General features: G+C 46.1%; 1 protein-coding gene across 1 annotated transcript in view; it reads right to left on the reverse strand.

Annotated features, from left to right (window-relative positions):
* Window positions 1-13,737, reverse strand: part of LOC115407333 (X-linked interleukin-1 receptor accessory protein-like 2) — a 389,294-nt gene extending 375,557 nt beyond the window's left edge. The window contains exon 1 of the mRNA XM_030117731.1: window positions 13,662-13,737. The gene's annotated coding sequence lies outside the window, so the exon portion shown is untranslated. The remainder of the gene's footprint in view (window positions 1-13,661) is intronic.
* Between the last annotated feature and the right edge of the window lie 2,028 nt (window positions 13,738-15,765).

The raw sequence follows: 15,765 nt of genomic DNA on the forward strand, positions 1-15,765 counted from the left end.
ATGGCGTTTTATAATACAAGCGATTGGAGCCAGTTTTCCCTGAGAGCAGAGCCACTGCAGCTTCCAAGCAGACTGGACGGAAAACACCTGGTCAGATTCACTGGTTGGCCGTTCATTTCTCCCCGCAGTTCTATCATGTTGTCATGTCGAATCTCGACATATTTCTTTGTGCCTGTAAACTTTGAATTGTGTGGCGCCTGAGTGGATAGCCCGGCCTTGTTTTCCCTCTTTAGTGCAGACGACGAGTGAAATGTATTCCGGTAGAGCCTCTTTCTGCTTTGGAGGTCAGACTAAAACGGATCTCGCATTTATCAAGCCTTGTTATTCATAAACAGAGAAAGTACAGCTGAAGACGGGCGTTTTCTCAGAGTGAAGGCGAGTCGTTCCGAATCATGCTGATACAGGAAAATGTGCGATTTATTCCCACAATGCAATCAGAACACCACCTAATGCGTTGTTGCTTTAAATAACGTGCCGAGTAGAGAAGCAGTTAAGACCGCCGGACTAGAGACCGAGTCAAGACCAAGACCATCCCATTTTTACACACTGAAGGGTTAATTTCTTGAAGTTCAACAAGTTTCAAACCTCAATAGCCATGAAACTCATGGTTCTGATATTGTGAGTTGATTAAAAGCAGGACTACGGACCTCGCTAATGGACATCGGCAGTACTGTCACATACGCGTTCCTCACCTGGCTGCTGTGAGATAAAACGAAAGAAATCAGTGCAGAGCGGTGAGAAGCACATGTCGGGAGCCAGCCTCCCGCCTCTCTGGAAATGGAAAGTGGAATCAGCAGATAAACGTGTCGAATCAGTCGTGCAGGACGCTGATCTCTGCCATATTCCCGCTGCTGTTTTAGCAGGCTGGAGCTGCACTGTTGCTGCTGTGTACACTATTGCTCCACTTGATCAGAATCCATAGGGATTGGCCTGTCAGAGCGCGTTAAGTCAACCCGGGATCGGCTACGCTCACTGGTGGATGTGCTGAAGGGCGAGCCAGAGAATCGCTGTGAGGAGGAGGAGGAGGGGGAGGAAGATCAGGGCACATGGAGGGACAAACAGGTCCTCTTCTCTGTGTTTTTAATGTGAATGCACTTCCATGAGCAGCTTTTGAGGAGTGAAATGAGACACTGCAGGACGGAGCGTGAGTGAGTGGGTGAGCGAGCACCGCTGGCAGCACAGAGAGAGAGAGAGAGAAACCGTGTGAGAGGGTGAGGGATTGATATCGCCTTGTAGCATGATTGTTTTTTTTATTTTTAAAGCGCTGTAATTGCCTTCAGGTCGAGCTTGTTTCTCCTCATTGTTGGACTGATGATTGTGGACTTTTCCAATCTTTTTTTTTTTCTTCTTTTTTTCCATAAAAGATTGTACCATTAAGTCGTGAATATAAATTGTGTTCCATTTAGAAAAATACAAGATGGGAGATGTTAAAGCATACTGACATTTAGACAACATAAGTGATGCCAAGAAAGAAACACTTTTCCCGGGTCAGCCTGGCTGTTGGCTCTTTTTGTTCACTTAAATGGAAGCTTTTGTGCTCATTTCCAGGGTTGTTATTTTCCATATTCCGGGGTCTTGAGGAGAAATCACCGAGCAGGCAGCAATTTACTTCACCCAGTGTTTGAAATGAGATGTTTTCCCTCGTCCTCCAGAGCAAAGTGGGCCTGATGTACTAAAGATCTGTGCATATAGAAATGGGAGCAAATGTTTTATTACTGGGAGCAGATCACAGGACGCGTCTGAAAGACATGCAAAATAACAAACACTGTCTATTTAGCTCATTTGCTTCATGAATAAGGAATTTCAGAAGCGTCTCCCAGATCATGCAAAATAATGAGACGAGCTTAAGCGAGTCGATGCGTGTAGAGAAGGCCATGTGTGTGTGTGTCTGCGATGAAGGACTCAAGTGAAGAAGCATTTCTTTTTTTCGTTTTTGTTTGTGAAAAGTTTTAACGTTAAAATGAAAACATCTTGAAAATGATGTCGGATCATGCTGGGCCGCTGGTAGGTGTTCTTGGTTCTTCTGTAACGAACACACACACACACACACACACTAGGAGTGTAACGGTATTTGTATTCGTCCCGTACCGTCACGGTACGGGGGTCACGGTTCGGCACACACAATCACACGACGAATACACCAGTGAGTTAAAAAAAAAAAAAATTCCAACCTTAGATGGCGGTAATGAGCCTAAAAGCTGCCGGCAACCACCATTATCACAGAAGAAGAAGAAGTAGAACAAGCAGGTCCAAACATGAACAAACAAAGAAGAAAGTACAAGCGGAATGAGAGCTGCAGCGTGTGGCGGAGCGGATTAAACGGGAGAGTATTTGTTCCGCGTGCGTTCCCTCATACGGAGTGACGTGTGACGTGCCAGTAAACGGGAAGCAGTACAGTCAAAAAACCAGCAGAGAACGCCACGGTGGTGGAAAAACACTTTTTTAATACAAAACCCCGACATAAAAAACATTGGAGAGGCGAGATGGAACCAAATCGCGCAACAGCGAGTTGTATAAAGAGCTCTATAGCAGAATACGAGCGATCGCCGGCTGGTGTTATGGATTAACTGGTTCCCGTGTTAACGAATGACAGCGGAGGTCTGTGTAAACACATGCTGATTACAGCAGTTGTTAAAGTAAGACTCACAAAAGACTTTAAACGTATACACTCACTGTAACTGTCGATAACCGGCGTTCGCCAGAACGACTAGATGTTTCAGTCAGTGTTGTTTTCGTTAACGATGACGATAACGAAAACAATTCGTCAACGCCCCTTTTTTCCGTGACTAAAACGAGACGTGACGAGCTAAAAATATCTCTTTAAAGACGGAAATGTGACGAGACGTATCTGTTGTTTTCGTTAACGAGACGAGACGAGACGAAAATGTCAGTAATTTGACTTTCAAAATAAATTAAAACAAATGCGATTCCCCCAGCTTGTTCACACAGATCGGCTGCTTTACTCTGAAAATATCAGCAGTTCACGAGCTGCTTCCTGTTTGACCAGCCTGCGCTGCATGCACCGGCGCACTAGAGCGCATGGAGCAACTTTCGCCGGGGCTCGGCGGGGGGAAAAGATGCAGCGATTTATGGATGAACTTTAATCAGAATCCAGCAGAAAATAATACAGAATGCCTGGTTATGGGGGACGGAGGATCTGATCCAACTGTTTGACTGCTTGTTCTTACTGTGAAACTGCTATAGGAGCGCACCATTGATTAGTGAAGATTTTTTTCACCAAGTACCTAATAAATCTTTACTTCTTTTTTTTTTTTCTTTTTTGAAAAATAATTCAGGTGTTATCTTATTTTGAAGAAATGTATTTTGACTTTTGTTTAAAATTTGTATAGAGAAAATTCAGGTAAGGAATACTTACAAAGTTTATCAAACTCAAGTTATGTTTGTCATTTCAGTTTTGAAGACTTACAAGTGTTTCAAACCATCAAATACCCAAGGAATTAATTTTGTTTATTTCAGTTGTTATAATGGTAGTATTTTCCTAATAACCATCTTAGTATTGGTTTTATCGTTCCTCCAAAAGAATAACAGGCAGTTCCTCTTACCAGTTCAAATCAGTAACATAGAAACAGAACAGATCAGTTTTTAATAAAAGATCCCAGCTTTTATATCAGTATGGACATTATAAAAATAGCTTGAAAGTATCAGCAAAAATCCTATTAGTCCTCTCATTCTGTCTGCAGAGCTCATATAAGCACTGCATTGAGGTTGTAAAGAATCAAACTAGTCCAGTTTATTATTTAATATTCAAAGGCATCAGTGTGTTCTGTTGTTTTTGTGCCATTTAAGTATATTTTATTATGTTTGTTTGGTTTACAATTTCCTTTGTCTTTTTCCTTTTAAGGCATTTTTATGACTAAAACTGGACTAAAACCCATTTGGTTTTCGTCGACTAAAACTAGACTAAAACTATAAAGTGTAAAAATGACTAAAACTAGACTAAAACTAATGAGCATTTCGTCCAAAAGACTAAGACTAAAACTAAATCAAAATAGGCTGCCAAAAACAACACTGGTTTCAGTCATTATTGGTCACAAGTTAACACGGGCACCAGATAATTCGAAACATCGGCATGCGGCGCAGAGCTCACACCAAGACGTGCTGCTCCGCACGGCGGTGCTGCGGTCAGGGGAGCAGCCGCTCCTTCAGCAGGTATCATGGAAATTTTGGGACATTATTTGAGCAGATATCAGCAGATAAAAACTCTCTGCTTGGCGCTGAGGACTGCTGCTGCAGAGAGGAAGACCTGCAAGTTCCTCGTGAGACTTTGTGCGCAAGGATGCTTTGTATGCTGTACATGAATACACTCGCGTTTAATACTATTGTTTACAATCGGATTGAAAAAACACCATGTAAACTGGGCCAATAATGGGAAAGCTTGGGAAAAATGTTCTGGTACATTTGTGAGCTTTTTTACTTTTTCCCCACTGTACCGAAAAACGTACCGAACCGTGACCCTTACACCGAGGTACGTACCGTACCGTGGCTTTTGTGTACCGTTACACCCCTAACACACACACACACGTGGCAGCATTTTTAAAAGCTCCACCTTGGGTGTGGTGATCAAAAAGTTGCATTTTCAGTCGTTCTGAGCGCCGGTGTCGTGTGAAGGGATCCCGTTTCCACCTGTGAACATCAGGGCCTTAAATCCAAAATGAGGTAATTCAGGAAATGTGATGAACAGTCCAGGTCGGAAGAGCAGCATAACGCACTGGAGAGAGGCAAAAACACAGAAATAAAATAAAATAAATCAATATTATGAAAGAGTCGAGCAAAATTACAGAATTACTTGAAAAAACTGAAAATTTTACACAATTTATAATAGTCGCTGTTTATGTTTTAGTCAATTGAAATGAATAAACAGTCAGTCTTCGGAAATGAAGGCCGAGTCTTTAAATAACAAGCTTCAGAGTGCAGACAGGCGAACAAAAGGCTCGAAAGTAAAAGGAAAAAAGCCATTAAAGAGAGATATGACGGCATAAAGAAATGGTTGAAATGTTCTGAATTGAGATGTGGCGGTCTGTCATGCAACGGAAGCTCGTATTCATACTTTGTCTGCCAACACGCTGAAAGTTGGCGTCTGGATGCTAATTTCTCCCGGTTTATTGTATTAGCATGCTAAATATCGCTAATCGGCATTCCTGCACTCTGAGGCTTTAGGAATGACTTTGGCTTCGGGACGGTTGGACAAAACGCCAGTGAAATGAAAACGATGGAAATCTGGCCCGGTGACGGGTAAAAAGTTAATCACTCCAGTTATTATGTTTGAGCCGGAGGGGAATGTACCAAATTTCATGGCCAACCAACTGATAATTGTTGGCACATTTCACTCACAAACCACATGCCAAGCTTGTGTTTGACGGCTGCAGAACCACAGCTATCTGCACCAGATTTTCTGCCAATCCATCTGGACAATATTGAGATTTTTCACTGGATAAATTGGAAAAAAAAAAAAAAATCATAGAAAAAAATAGACAGTAAACAGACTCTGCAGCAAAAGATATGGACATGCTGCCTTTTCAACACGAAAACATCTCCGAGACACGATCTGCCATCTGACAGTTTCATGTTCTGATCGAGTACATACGATTTGAGAATATATGTCACTGTACTGCCTATAATGTTTGGGAGGTTTCAGGGATAACCTCATATTTCTGTGAATAGTTGTCAGTAACCTGTGAGCCCGTTATCCAGGGTCATGTCGTACACTCACGAACGTTCGTCCCTTCACCCCTGGAGCTTCTGATGATACAGATTTTAGCTTCGGGTCCAAGCTAGCAAACTGTAGCGGTGAGCTTCCTGCACCAAGCCACCGTTTTTCTCCCTGCCTCCTGGTGGTGAGAGCGGTTTACTCCTGAATTTAACAGCTTCCTCTACCATAGTGCTCATTTACTCCACCGTCATCCGGACTTTCCTTACATGTTTCACGACGGGCGCCAACGCCGCGCCGAAAAGACACGTGGTGAACGAATATCACGTCAACTAATATCTCTGACAGGCAGTAAACTGGTGTTTGCTCTTCTGCATATCCCCAAAGGACCTGCTTTCATTCTTTCACACAGAAAAGAAACATTAGTTATTCATGAAGTAACACACACAAGTGCTTTCTACTCTGTCGTATCCCTATTTAACCCTCCCCCTATTCATAAAAGATGGTGCCTGATGTAACACGTATAAAGACAATCACGCTGCTCCAGTTCCTCTGAATAAATGTCTTCAAGCCACACAAGCTGGTTTCCGGGAAATCCCCAACTCAACCACTGAAGTAAAGCGGCGGCGTCAGGCCCCGTTTCCACAGCGACTGAAGGAAAACGCGCCGTTTTTGCGTTTTCCTTTCGTGGAAACATTTTGAAAATGATGTCCGTTTTCACACAAACGGCTGAAAACAGAAAGTTGGAGATGCTGTTTTTATCATCCCTCTAAACGCACATCTGCAGAGGGACGGTTTGCTGCAGTCAGCATTTTCAAAAAGTTGAATTTTCAGAGGCGTCTTGAGTAAATGGACTCTTAAAATGCAACAAAAGCTGTTTTTTTCCACTTGAAGCCAGGCCCTAACTGCCCGGGCGGAGAACTCCTGCAGACGGCTGTGAAGGCTCGACGTTAGAACATTTTCCTGAAACTACGGTGACGAATCTGCGCTGTGCTGCACTCTGAGGGTGGAGGCCGATCACTTGTTTGGACGGAGGGGTTTTAAATGCAGGACAGTCTTTATGTCCAGGCAGAACAAATGTTACCCGAAGAAGCCAGCGGCTAAACGAAACACTTGAGCGGTCCAAGGTTTCCTTAACTTTCCTCACTCAGGGCTCCGAAGACGAACGTCCTCTCGCTCCGGGATCCGCTCTCATTAAAGCGTATTGCCTCTTTTGTCAAGCGACGACGCGGCAGAAAGCGCGGCGTGCGACCACCATGTCTGACACAAGGACGTCTTACAGCCGCAGTCCCGGGTGCGCTGGCCGGCGGACGTGGCGGATGCGGCGTGGGGAGCGAGCGCTGCGGGGAAACACGTCACTTCTTACACCAACAGATCAGCACGTCGTGTTGTTCCACACAAGACATCCTGACCCGAAGTCTGCCTCCTTCCCCCAAAATGTCTCCGCTTGTCTGGAGGTTAAGTAATCAAATCCCACACACACACACACACACACACACATGCGCACACACGCACGCACGCAGCACTTTGAGGTCGGGCGGCCGAACCTTCAGCTGGGTGATGTTAATTCAAAGGCTCGTGTCAGCAGGCCGCCTCGCCCCGCTGTCGATGAGCAACGCACTGAATCACCCCGTCCCGGGGTGACTGCTGCTGCGGGGCGGCGATCTCCGCTGAGCCTGACCTCCATGGGGATGCAAGCTGACCTCCAGGCGCCATCGCGGCGCCATAATCGCGTTCCTGTTGCAGCTCCAGAGGTCTTAGTCAAAGTGGGAGCGGTGAAGCTCTGCTCGGTGCGTGCCGGGCTCAGATTTCCTTCTGAAAGCTGGAGAACACGCGTTGTTTCAATAAGTTCACCTGTCATGGCTCAAGGTGTGTGTTGTGTTGTGTTACATGCTGGCAGCTGTTACACTGTGTGTGCAGGAGAGAATGACTCTCTGTGGGGAGACGTCAGAAACCAGCACGTAGAATCTAAATCCATTCTAATGGTTTAAATCTTCCACTCTGACAGTTTAACACATTTCCCTGTAATGTTTGAAGCAGCTCATTTTCCTGAGTGAGGCGTATTTTGTGCAAGCTGACCATGTGCCGCGCTCCGCCACTCAATATGTTCATCTCTGAGACGAGCTGAAGGGGATCCAGATCTTACACAATGCATCAAACGTTTTCTCTCAATGACATTCGTCAGCTGTGATTTACTTCGCAATATTTAATTTGTTTTAAATCAATCAATCCATCACTCATTCCTATATGTCCATTGCTACTTTCGTCCATTTGTGGATAAATTATGCATCAATCCAACATTCACTTAATCGTCCATACATCACGTCCATTTCCCCTTTAAGTTGTCTGCTAACCACACAAACAAGTACGCTCCAATAATTTACCCATGTGTTTCTCCATCAATCGATCATCCGTTCATCCTGAAGCTTCTTCAGTTCATCCATCTCTATAATTGATCCAGTTTCTTCATCCATCCACTCATCCATTGTTGAATCCCTCAATCTGCCAACACATGATTAAAATCCATCCAAATTATCATCATTATAATCCATCCATAATCTATTCATCCATCCATTAAGCGTTCCAACACTTCCAGTCCACCCATCAACCACTGCGATAGATCCAGTTAACCAGCCACTCGTCATTACAATCTAATGAGTGCCGTCCTCAATATGTTCACCCGTCTGTTTGTCCATTCAGTCGTTTCATCCATCCACCACGACCATCAACCGATCATTTCATCCAATCCATTATTCCATCAATTAACATTCAGAAACGACCATTTGTTCAATAATTCCAAACCATGCCTGTCTTTCAAATCATTCCATCCATCCATCCATCCCTCTTTCTCTCAATCTATTCATCCATCCATCCACTAATCCATTCACATTCCTTCTACTAAGTATGAGCTGAAGTGGTTTCTGGGTTTTCATCCTCTGTCCACACAGCTACGAAGTTTAAGGTCCGACCCTCTTTAGATAATTCACTACCTAATAAGGCAATTCAAGGAATTTAATATATATTTCCTGTCGACTCCAGAAGTTGGATTCTTGTTGGAGTGGCTGTGACTCTGTGGACTCTGGATAACTCGCCACGGGCTGTCCCCGCGGAGAAATGATCTGATTAGATTTTGGAGCACCTTGCTGTATAAATCTGCATATAGATGAGGAAACACTTAACACTTTCTCTAAGGTTCCGATGGAAAAACCCAAACTTGCTGCACGCAAGGACAAACAGGCTGGTGTGAAAAATCTGTGATGATTAGTGAACCAATTAGCCTAATTAGGAGGAAGCGCCTTTTCCTCAGGAAGACAAGAATCCAGAGTGGAAACGTCATGCTAACACCACAGGTGTGGAGTCGTTGGTCTGATTAGAGAGTCTGCGTCTTGCTGCACAAATCTGCATGTTAATCAAGTTGTTTTCTTTTTTCTTCTTCTTCTTTAAACCTACTTCCACGCCGACCCTGAACTTCAAAATGGAAAAACTATCTGGATCTGTTTAAACAAAAGCTGCGGCGGCGCTCTCACATGGAGGCAGCAGAGACTGCGCTCTGTTTTCCTGTGTTCAATATGTAATTAACCAGCAGGCCCAGCGCAGAGCTGCCTCCTGCCACGCTGCCGTTGAGCAACTCCTTTCAAACCACACAAAAATAAAGAGTCTTTGATCATTTCAGCACGCGTGACATTAAATTATCCACGAGTTTCACAGAAGTGTGAGAATTCCTCTTTTGTGTCACATCACTTTGATCAGAATTGCTCTTTGAAATTTCTTCTTTTTTTTTTTTTTTCTCAATACACAAGTCGTCATAGCATGGAGCTCGCCACGTGGCGTGCGGCGAATCAGAGGTCTCTGGAGCGAGGCCTCGGAGAACCACGGCGCTCTGGAGCAAGCTGAAGGAGAGGAGGACAAAGAAGCCGCAGCGTTTTCACTTTTGTGAAGAATATTCATTAGATTTACGCTCGGCAGCCCCGGGTCGCTTTCTCTTTTTTTACCGATTTCCACCTGAAAATTCGGGAGCTTCTAACTCTACAACTGTGAAGTCAAAGAGAATAACTCTGGGCTGTGGAGATGTAAAACACTCGGGAGGAAGCTGATTACACAAGCCTTGCACATATCTTGAAAGAAAACTGACTTTGCGACGACTGATGTGTCAAAACGACTCATTAACCTGCTATTAACCATTATTAACGTTATTAACCTGTTATTAACCTTAAATAATGTTATTAACCTGTTATTAACCTATCATTAACGTTATTAACCTGTTAATAACCTGTCATCCTTTCACCACTGACAGGATGTGACAAGTTACTTCTCATGACCAGAACTTGTTGTACAATTATCATATATATCAAAATAAACTTCAGAAGAGTCCTCTGACAGCATTTGGGTTGAAATGGGGGAAATCGAATTTTTTGAAAACGCTCCGTCTCCATGGAAACCAGGAAAAACAACTTTTCTGAGATGCTGCTTCTGGAACATGCAGATGGACGGTCATGGCGACATCCAGAGTGTCGCGAGTTGAATAAGTCTGGACTCGTGTCTGTTTCAGACAGAAGCTCTCCTCCAGAGTCGGAGGGAAACACGAACACAAGCCGCTTTCTGTCTCCAGGGAACGTTTTGTCAATGATACCTCTGAAACTGTGTAAAAATTGTGCTTTAAATCACCGTATTTCTGAGGGGACTTTCAGGTAAATGGCTGTAAACTGGATCGGGGTAAGAATAACTGGCACAAACAGGCTGAATTTCCAATATTTCAGCGGCTCAGCCATGCTGCCCGCCGCTCTCTCTCTCTCATCCTGCCGCCGTCTTCTTCCTCTCGTATATCTCCAGCGCCTCGCCATGCCTCGTCATCTCTTCCACAATTTATGGATCTCTTTCTCTCCACTCTCTTCTCCCCATGTCTCTAAATCTGTCCCGACTCCCTAATTCACCAGATCTCCTCAGCTCACCTTTTCACCGCTCTCCTCCATGACTCCCGCTTCCCTTCCTGTTTACACTCTTAACTCAGTGAAATGAATTCCTCTTAAAGGGCTGCTGCTCGGAGGCTCAGGGGGAAAAACTGGTCATCAGGTTCAGGTGCAGCAGCAGGTGACAGGAGAGCGAGGCTGGTGTCAAACGACAGGCCGTTTGTTTGGGTTATATATTAAAAGTAGAAGTGAAAACTCTTTGCTCCCTGCACTCAAACAAAATAACTCAATTGCTGTCAATCAGCTTTTCCCATCAGACAGACTCTGTAGCCTTAACTCAAACAATTCCGTTTAGTTTAATTGAACTCCAATATAATTAATTACTTGCATGTTTTCCCAAACCAAGCCAATCGCACACATGTACCGCAACTTATTTGGTTCAGTGCTACGGTATTTAATTAAAGACAGATACAGCAAAAAGAATGAATTCCCTGAGGGCCAGGCAGTTTAGTGTCCTTGAACATTCGCAAAAACTAAAGATGACATTTGAATTATGGGTAAATCAGTGCTGCATATGTTCCAATTATTTCCAGCCTGAGGTCCGGGACCCCTTTCAAAGGACGCCAGAGATCAAAAATGAGGGTCGGGAAGGTGCTGCCTCTCTGAAGTCATCAAAATTAGATGAGTACAGGTCAAAGTAGAACACAATAACAGACTTTTCTTGAATCTGGATGCGTGCAAATTTTCTAAAAAAACGAAGAAAGAAATGTGTGTTTTCAGTCGAAGCGTGGTGTAAACGAGGCCGAAGTCTGAACCCTCCTGAAGCATTGGCGTGTTGACGTCCTCCATTTCCAGCAGCAGAGCTCAGAGCTCGTCGCAGAGCGTTTTTCCATGAATCTCCTCTGATTTCAGGGTCTGATGTGCCTCCTCCTCCCCTCCCGCCCCGCCCCCCTCCGTCCCTGTAATGGATGGCCGGCGCCGGTCAGTGTGACGGAGTCGCTCTGCTGCCAGTTCATCTGCCGCCCGGCCGGATCCGCGGATCCATACCTCGCCGGCCTCGGCCCATAAATCACCGCTCCCACCTGCAGCCTCCGGCGGACGCTCGCCCCCGCCGCACCCCCACGATTGATGCGCACCTTGTTTGCTAAACGGCCGAGATAATTAAAGCCCGCGCGTCCCCCGCCCACGTGCGCGTGTAGGTGGGTGCGTGCACGTGGCCTGATGGTGCACTGTAGCTCAAACACACATCTCCTTCCTGTCTTCTCCTCTCTTCGCTAACGCACTATGAAAACACACACACACACACACACACACACACACACACACACACACACACACACACATTCTGTCGCTGCCCTCTGGCACACACACACACACACTCTCTCTCTATCTCCATACGCCATGGTGAAAAGAGAAGGATAAAAAGGGAGGGAGGGATGGAGCACCTGCTGGGCTGTAAAGCTCTCAGACAAACGGCGTCTGTGTTCAGAAGGACTTGAACAAATGGGAAAATTATACAGTGAAACCTAAACGCCAGCCTTTCACCCAAAGGTGCAGCAGTCCGGCCAGCTGGGGGGGGGGTTCTGGAGGCGCCGCCCCGCTTCTTCTTTCCTCAGTGAGAGGCGTACAGAAGCCGCAGGCGTTGATGGGTGAAAATGAAAGATCATTTACTGAGGGTCACACAGATCAACGTCCAAATCTCCATCAAATGAAGCAAAGATGGACATAAAGAGACACTCAACCTCAAAAGGTCATGATGAGGTGCAAAAAATGGAGATGTGACCAAAAAAAAACTCAAAAATCTGAAAAAACCTTGAAAATGAGATCAATAACAGAAATGAATGGTAAGATTATAAAAAATTATCTGTGAAGAGAGAAAGATGGAGCAGGATGACAATGACACTGGAAACTTCTGCAAAGAGGCACTAAACCGTCACCGGTCAGAGAGTTACAGGGGGCGAAGCAACGCAAAAACGCTGGAAATAAACTTTAAATATCTGGACAGGGAAAGAAAATAACTCCAGATATGAAAGAAGCAGGAGGAGAAGCAGATTACGATCAAAACCTTCCCAAAAGCACAATAATCAGACGCAACTCGGCTGCAGAGAAACACAGAGAAGCTGCAGGAAATGCATTTAAACAAATAGAAAACAATCCAAAGACAACTGATCCAGAACCAAAACTAGAAGCACACAACTTCAATAAAGTGAAACAAAACCTACAACATCTGAGAGGTGCAGTGGAGATCAGGAAAACAGCTTCAAAGGAACTGAACTGCTCCTCTGGAAGATGAAATAATGACTAAAAAAAGACGGAAAACATCTGGGGAAAGATGCTGAATCTCAGAGACTGAAGAGGAGTGTTAACACGCAGAACGAGCACAAAGGAAGGACAGAAGACTCAAACGCTCGATCCGCCATTCAGCGTGATTACAGAGTGGGTCGGAGGCAGATGCATACGAAGTGTGTGTGTGTGTGTGTGTGTGTGTGTGTGTGTGTGTGTGTGTGTGTGTGTGTGTGTGTGTGTGTGTGTGTAAGGGGGGGGGGGGGGGGGGGTCACCACCACTAGTGACCACAGCAAGACACACTCGCTCTTTCCTCCTTCCTGTTCAGGGAAGATGGTCCAGGGTTCAGTGATCCCAGCAGGGGAGGGAGACGTGGGACACACACACACACACACACACACACACACACACACACACACACACACACACACACACACACACACACACACACACACACAAATCACTCCTTCATCGGGAGTCCAACTTTGTTTCTGTGGGCTTCTCAGTGATGCGCGCATCATTCACTGGACCATACGTGCTAGTGCTCTCTCTCTCTCGTGCGTAAAATCCCTCTCCAGCCTCCCGGTCTCTCGCCTCTAACACACACACACACCCACGGACCAAGCCAGGCGCACGCACGCATGAAGAACGATGAATACCCCCTCCCTCCATCCCTCCATCCCTCCATCTCTCTCTCTCTCTCTCTCTCTCTCTCTCTGCATTTCAACAGAAACAGCTCGTGAAGTAAACTCATCACACCTGCGCACAGACGCGTAAAAATCGGAGCACGGCGTCCTCTTACCTGATGTTTTGGGAGGAGCTAATTCCGAATCCAGGCGGTTCCGATGACACACTCTGGAACAGTCGACACCAATATTAGAAATAATTCCACGTCTGACACTTTCTCCCCGCCTCCTCTCCAAAAAAACGGGGCGAAATAAAGGAAACGGATGAAGAAAGGTCGATTCCTCTTCGTTTTCTTTTATGACCTCTCAATAAAAAAGGAGAAAAAATATTTCAAACGTCTGAAAGGCAGCCTTTCCGGCCGCAAAAGGCGTAAAATCCCTTTTCCTGTGCTTCCCCTCCTTCTCCGAAAGTATTGGAAAGCTCAGGTCTGCTCCGATTCGCCGCGGTTACGCATCCCCCGCTCGCTCGCTCCCTCTGCGCTCCGTGCGTTCCGCTCCTGTGTGTCTCAGGACGGGATGGGAGAAGGAGAGGAGCAGGTGCGCGCACACCTCCGTGCCCGGTCCCGGCTCCCGCTCTGTCCGGCCCGCGGTGTGGAAGAGCCGCTCTACTTTTACGCAGCCAAAAATAACTTCCAATCTCCAAACTGTTTCCGAGGAGCGCGAGCGCCCAAATAATCTCTATTAAATTTCAAACAAGTGCTCATCTCCGTCTGTCAACACTGTTTAGGGCATGTGGTGGTTTCATACACCTTCTGTGAGGATTGATGCCGTCTTTTAAAATCTCTCCAGTTCACTCGGAAATATATTTTACAATCCAGTCGTAAATATTCGCTTCATTACAAGTTTTATTGCAGAAAATTGGACGCCGAGCCCTGACTTATTGATGAAATAATGACGAGCAGGCTCCAAGTTCAGCGCTGGTGTTGTCAATGTATGGATTAATCGATGGATCCATCCAGAGGTGCAGCTGGAGAAGCATCGCCTTCACTCCTCTCCAGTCCGCCTCCAGTCAAGTTCGCAGTCCGACGCTCGGTCAGTCCTCGGAACGCAGGGAGGCTTCCTGTGATTGATCCTACTGCGCCTTCGGGTGATGGAGACCGCCGCGCGTATTCTCCATCGTTCTCCTCCCGTTGTCTCTCCTCTCTCTCCTTTCACTTTTCTCCCTTTCCAGGAATAACGTCCGTCGCAGGTCAGAGTGCTCCAGCTGCACTGCGCTCCTCCCTGGACGCGATCCGGACTGAAGACAAGATCCTTCCAAACAAAAAGTCCCCCTGTGGAGACTTTTTTCCTTTTCTTTCAGGGAAATCCTCCTCTGCGTAAAACCTTCCTCCAGCCGCTTCTTCTGGCTTCTCCAGAGCGAGAGGGACAGAGAAGGAGGAGGAGGAGGAGGAGGAGGAGGGTTTTCTCCTTTTCAGCTTTTCAGCCAGAATACTGAGCGATGGAGACAAGAGGAGGAAGGCGCGAGGAGCAGAGCGCGCGCTCCGGCGGTTCAGCCACAAATGGAGACACTCTCACTTTGGGATCGGTGCAGAGATAAAAGACAAAACTCTTTTTATTGAAGCCCCTCTCCTCCTCTGACAGGACCGAGACGCTCCCTCCTCTCAGACACTTTCCCACCTGCCCGGTGAAGGACGGATCAGAGACACGGGATCTGCCATTTCTTACGGAGGCTTTTAACCAAAGTGCCTGAACAGAGAGAGAGAGAGAGAGAGAGAGAGAGAGAGAGAGAGAGAGAGAGAGAGAGAGAGAGAGAGAGAGAGAGAGAGAGAGAGAGAGAGAGAGAGAGATTAAAGAAACAACAGTCCTTCTTGCGCGTCCACACTCGGAGCGCACGCTTGTGCCAGCAGACTCTTTCTCCACTGTGCTTTTTTTCTACATCATTTGACAACAATGGGACACGTGAGGAGGGCAAATGTCTCTCCATCATCCATCATGCACCTGACTTGCATTTTCAATAAAACTTTTCTTGTTCGCTGGAATTTGTGGATTTTCATCGACAGGAGCGAATCAAAGGAGGAGGGAGAGCTGAAAGTACAAAACAGGGTTTTCTAAGGAGGAGAATAAGGAGAAGAGACAGGAGAGGAGGCAGAAAGTGGTTCTGCTGGGTTCTGCTGTGAACTGTGCCGCACTGTCGCCCCCTTTTGGCCGCAGAGGGAAACCAAGCAGGAGGACGAGAGACAGTAGAGGAAAGGAGGAAGAGGAAGAGGAAGAGCAGCTCCA

This window comes from Salarias fasciatus, chromosome 2 (genome assembly GCF_902148845.1).
Source record: "Salarias fasciatus chromosome 2, fSalaFa1.1, whole genome shotgun sequence".
Lineage (NCBI taxonomy): Eukaryota > Metazoa > Chordata > Actinopteri > Blenniiformes > Blenniidae > Salarias > Salarias fasciatus.